Source organism: Arvicanthis niloticus, chromosome 28 (assembly GCF_011762505.2).
Source record: "Arvicanthis niloticus isolate mArvNil1 chromosome 28, mArvNil1.pat.X, whole genome shotgun sequence".
NCBI lineage: Eukaryota > Metazoa > Chordata > Mammalia > Rodentia > Muridae > Arvicanthis > Arvicanthis niloticus.
This window is the reverse complement of record NC_133436.1, coordinates 2,906,501-2,912,500: the sequence shown is the minus strand read 5'-3', so window position 1 is coordinate 2,912,500 and position 6,000 is coordinate 2,906,501. Positions and strand designations below refer to the sequence as shown.

The 6,000-nt window shown below is 41.9% G+C and overlaps 1 protein-coding gene across 2 annotated transcripts in view; it reads left to right on the top strand.

Moving 5' to 3' along the window:
* Positions 1-6,000, top strand: part of Smoc2 (SPARC related modular calcium binding 2) — a 129,959-nt gene that overhangs the window by 88,536 nt on the left and 35,423 nt on the right. The gene's annotated exons all lie outside the window — the stretch shown is intronic.

Genomic DNA, 6,000 nt, shown 5'->3' with positions numbered 1-6,000 from the left:
CATGTAAGGCGCTTCATCTTTCCAGCTTGTGGTCGTGACAGCCACTAGGACTTTGGCACAGGTCACCATAGGTAAATAAATCAGTCTACACTCATCAGAGCAGCAAGCAAACAGCAAGTACAGGTGTGCACATGGTTTTGTGTGTGTGTGTGTGTGTGTGTGTGTGTGTGTGTGTGTTTGGGGGGGCAGTCAGGCTAGCCAGTAGTAGCAGGACTTTAGGAGGCTCTATGAAGTTCATCATGGAAGCCCAGGAGTTCAGAATTCTGGCCTCTCAGACTGTGGGACCAAGTCCAGAGGAAACAAAGTTATATCTAAGTTAGACCTTCTCATGGTGTGATTTTACACTGGCTTTTGTCTAAGTCCCCCAGACACAGAACTGAACAGGAGTGACCCTCTGGTGCTCTCCTTTTACTTCTTAATGAAATCCTTCTCTCTAATAAAACCAGGACTTCGGGGGCTCCCAGTGTCCTCATGCCTATAGGGAAACGTGCAAACAGAAAGTTGAACCTGGAAATGATGGCAGGCCACATCTCAATGACACTCGATAGTTCATGGGGAGACTCCATTGCTCAGCGGAGTGTGGTGAAGGGGAACAGCATGTCCTATTGGAAAAACAGAGAAAGAGTGGGTGTGCATGTGGACTGTGTGCTGGGCAGGCAGCTTTATCCTTTATGGCTATTCTGGGTCATCAAATGTGAGGTGCTGCTGACCGTGAAAAATGTTAAACAAAAAGAAACTGTAGGTGCTTACTTAGTAATGTTTAATTGCAACTGTAGAAGTACTTATAGGCTGGAAGATAGGAGAACATTGTGGGATACCCTGGCAAACACACATGCCTCGGGAAAGCCTGAACCTGTGCCTTACTACCCACAGTGGACACTGCTACATAACTCTGGAGAACCTTCCCACAAAGATGTCTGCTGTATTGAGCCCAGCCATGATTGTTCACTTCTTCAGTCTTTCTTACAAGTGGATGTAAGAGAGTCTTTCATTTCTGAGGTGTCCTTTTAAAAATTAGCAGGATGGTTTTGAGGTTCAGTCTTGATTTAGTCTTTCTTCTCTGTGAGATATACACAAACCTTATGTTATTGTATACAACATACTTTATCTGTGCATTTTTCAATTCATAGACGGGCAGTTTTAAAAAGGCAGATTGGGACTGTGGAGGAGATCCCACATTCATCTCTTCATTGGCTATTTCATAAATGTGTGCTTTACTTTCTCTTGGATGAGTGTCCAGGATGGCACAGTGGTCTCAGTGTTCGGGAGGTTGTGAGGAGCCCCTGTGAGCTCCAGGCCCTACACTTCCCACCAATTTTTAATTTGGTCCCCGCACATGTGTGACATCTCAGTGTGGTTGGAATCACCATTTTCATGATGACGTACCTTTTAATGTATATTGTTCAGTCCATGGCTTGCTTTCTGAAGCCTTGGTGAGTTTCAGATAGGGATATTTGTGGTTTTATTGATGAGAAGAGCTGGGGGCTATGACAGACGTGTGTTAGGAACTTTTCTCCATCTGTGGCTGCCTTACTTTTTAATTGCATCTTCTGGTGATTGTTTTAAATTTTAATGATGTTTAATTTGCCCAATTTTTCTTCTGTGGTTACTCTGTCCTAAAGACATAGTGGGGTACTCCTAATGCCTACTCTTGGTCTATATATTGCAGGTTTGATATGCATTTCTCTTTTGTCTCACACTGGGCTGAGTGGCTCTATTTTTTTTTTTTTTCATTAGCACGCAGTCCTTCTGACATTCTATTGTCAGTTTTGGGAAACCGTTACACTTCACTGTGAGTTGCTCTGGTCCCTTTCAGTACCAGCACCAGAGGACCAGCTTTCTTCTCCACTCCTCTTCTTCACTGTCACATCCCACTGTCTGGATTAGTGGTTGAATATCATCTTTTAAAAACATGATAAGAACCTTGGAGCAATGCTTCAGATGTTATTTAAATCTTTAGAATTCACATGTTCAGTTTAGAGTCCTTATGTCAGTTTCCACTGAAGTCCGTATTTTAGTAAGAAATATGTTACATCCACCAACTAATTTAGAGAACTTAACTTTGCAGTGTTATAAATGTTAATCTTTATAACATCTTGCTACCCAGCTACATTCTGTACCTCTCTATTGATTCAGTTAAATTTTGTCTTTAGTAATGGTATTTCAAAACATCTTGTACCTCTCATTTTGAATTTATTTCCAAGTATTTTAATTTTGATGTTATGACAAATGACATTTAATTGTCTTTATTTTGCAATCATTTATTCACAGTATATAAAATATAAATAATTTTATACATTCATTGGTAGTTTTTTTTCCTTTATGGATGTCTTAGGATATTTTATATGTCCAGTAGTGTTATGTGTGTTTAAAGACATTTTTTTCTTTCATTGCTGTCTTGATTATTTTTTCTTTTTGACTCTGTTACCTTGCCTAGGACCTCTCATGGAATGCTAAATAAAGGAAGGCAATTTCCATATGATGTCAACTGTGGACATTTAAAGAATATGTCCTTCCTCTCAGACTAATCTTTTCACATTTCCAGTTTTCTAAGTTGCCATTTAAGCAATGAAGTTATTCACCTTAATAAAAACAAATCATCTCATTCTTGTCAGAATGCTGACCGCCCTAGAGCAGCTGGAAGTGCCTGCCCTTGAGGTGCAATGCCCTGACACCTCTGACAGAGCTCTTGAGTGTTGTGTGTGATGTTCTAACCAGCCTGTCCAGTTTTGAGAGACAGTAAATTCTCTTTCCTAAAACACATGTGTGGTTTCCAGTGGCCGTTCCTTTCATGAGGTTCTGAGAAAAGTCTTCTGTGTCTTGGTCTACTCCAGCTGATGTAACAAAGCTTCATGGAAGAAGTCTGTTAGAAATAACTCAAGGCTATTTTCTACAGTTTGGGAAGTCCAGACATCCAATTTCAAGGTACAGGCACATTTAGTTTCTGGAGACCTGTCTTCTTGTCTGTGTGGATGACACCTTGAGGTGTCTTAACATGCTGGAAGAGGCAGATGAGTTTCCTCTGACCAGCTCTGGGCTCTACCCTTGACCAGTCACCCCAAAGATCCCATTCCATCACCTCAGAAGTAAAGGTTTTGATATATGATTTGGAGACATACACACATATGTGTACACACAAACTCATGCACATGCATATACATACAAACACACAGACTCACATGTACAACCACAAACACACACAAATGCACACACACAGGCACCCATGAGCACACACAAACATAGACACACACAAACATAGACACTCACAAACACAGGCATACATGTGCACAGACACACTCTCACACAGGTACACATGCACATGTATGTGTACACACAGAGATACACAGATACACACAGATACAGACACAGACACACAGACACACACACACACACACACACTCCTACCCTTTATATTAGGAGCAGGAAGTCTCATGGCCAGGTAAATCCAAACTCGGATTCTACTGCTCTCCCTGCAGGTTTCCCATCCTTCTCCTTTTGTGCTGAGTCAGATTTTTGGAAGGATTAATTCAGAGTTAAGTCATACAATGAAAATCAGACTTTTTACTTTGACAATCAGCTACACTTGATTTCTTCTCCAGACCCAACTTAGAGATTAAAAGATAGAAGCTGACAGGAAGCAGACCTTCCTAGGACTAATTAACTGTGGATTGGGGGAAATGTGATGAGTGTCACATTTAACATTGCGCTGACCTACAGTGAGCTTTCTGCATCCCAGGAACTCCAGAGTGGCTTGTTCAGATCTCTGCCATGGACTGGGCTGGGCCTGGGAGGGGCTACAAAGGGGACGTGACTACAGTATGATTTGTCTTATTGCTTTACCTTCTTATTCAGGAAGGCCTAACTCATTAAAACACCCTCTGCCTTCACTGTGACTTATCCTACAAGAGATTGTGATTCCATCTTTCCAGTAGCCTTGAGTTTCCAAATGCAAGCAGATTGTGAACCCGCGCCAGACATCTTCCCTACCCTGACGTTCATACAAACAGGATATCACCAGCCAATGCGGAGGTGGCTTTGATATTTTACAATCAATGTGTACAACAAATTTTAGAGTTTCCTTTAATTCGATCAGTTTCATTTTGTTTATGAGGAACTTTCAAATAGGACATAAATTTCTCATAGGGACACTTGAAAAAATTTTCCATTCCCGTTCCCATAGATACAGTATGTCCTTGGAATGGAGCACCAAACATATTTTGTGGCCAGATAATCACGCTGTACATTCTGTGACCTAATAAGATTTTGGAAAAGTGCCAACCAAGCCTTAGGTAACATGAGGAGGGCTGTGCTGAGGAAGTGGCCTCGCACGGCTCGCTTGCTGCTCCCACAGTCTGTTCCATTTACACTCAGACTGATGGGCCAAACGGTTCCACCGAGAAGTGTCAACTGTCTTCAGAGTGTTGCCCGCACCCTTGTGTTGCTTGGCCTCTCTGACGGCTATGACAGCTGTAACAGATTTGGGAAGAAAGGCCAGTGACTGTCGCTTTATGTTTTACGCCAGCCTTCTGGTGATAGTTGGGTAAAAGCTTTGTCAAGTATCCAGCAATCTGAGGTGTATTTCACTTGTGTATCTGCATGTGTTAGTTGCTCATAGACTATACACAGAAAGTGCAGGTTATATAGGAAATATATGTCAGTCAAGGCCCAGTTTCTCAATTTCTCTTTTGCTTTTAGACATGATAGTTGAGCAGTCCCCACATGTTGAGCTTATCCTCCATGATGTCTGTCTGGACTTTCTTCTTCCTCATTCAGTAGTCCTGAGTGGCAACATAGGGGAAGCATCAGCAAGCTACGTCGGTTACAGTTAATGCACAATGCTGTGGCTTTTAGGAATATAGAAACTGCATTTGATGATATAGTCACCTCACAGATAGATCACAGAAGCACATACAGTATTGTCCTCAGAATCACCAAGCATCCAGACATCGATGGTGGCTTTCTAACTGTTATTTATTGTGCTTAGAGATATTAATGTGCATGTGGTGAATGGCACGTGTTCTTTCAGCACTCAAGCCATGAGGAAAGTGACAGCAGACATTTAGGAAACAATCAGAGGTCCAGTTTGCATCTGCAATCTCCTGGTCTTTAGAGCGTCATCTGGGCCAGGCTTCGCCCTTTGTACCACACCTGCTGCCTGTAGTTAGGCCAGCACTGAGACACAAATTCTTCCCTATCATCTTCCCCTGACATCACAGTGCTCATGAGTCCCTTGTGACTGTAGGCAGTGCCTTCAGAGCAAGCTTAGACTCAGTCATTGCTTCCTGCTTGCCAAGTTATAGAGGTTTTCTTTTGTGTGTAGTGTACTTGGCTTGACAGGGGCCTTTCTGTGCTGTCTTCTATCTGAGTGAGACTATATGTGGCCAATCTAGGGTTTTTGACATATATATATATATATATATATATATATATATATATATATACACACACATATGTACACATATGTATATGTATATATATATATACACACACGTGTATGTACATGTATATGTATATACACACACACACACACACACACACACTCACACACACACACATATATATATATATATTTACTGGTTTAAGCCCAGTTTAGACTGTAAGGAAAGAAGTAGAGGTTTGTGTGTGTGTGCCAGTTTATCTTTCTTTTGGCAGATGTCCCTTGGATATAAACTAGTAGTGGGTAAAGACAAAGAAGAAACTGAGTCTCTAGCCTGAGAAGACAAGACCTCTGTGCACTGTAGTGCATGCTTCATGTAGGAAAGCTTGTGTTTCACAATATTATGTGTTTCTCAGGGATTGTGGGCTAAGGGGCACAGAGTATGGACACCTGAAAAGAATGATATATTCTTGTCCCATTACATTAAACATCCCAGCCTCACAACAGGGGTCTGAGGAGGTAGAAGGGGATCACTTGTCTGTTCTTAGGCCTGGCTCCCACTGTAGTGCTGGGACAGCACACAGCATCATTTACCTGGGGCTGGACTCTAATGCTGGCTGCAT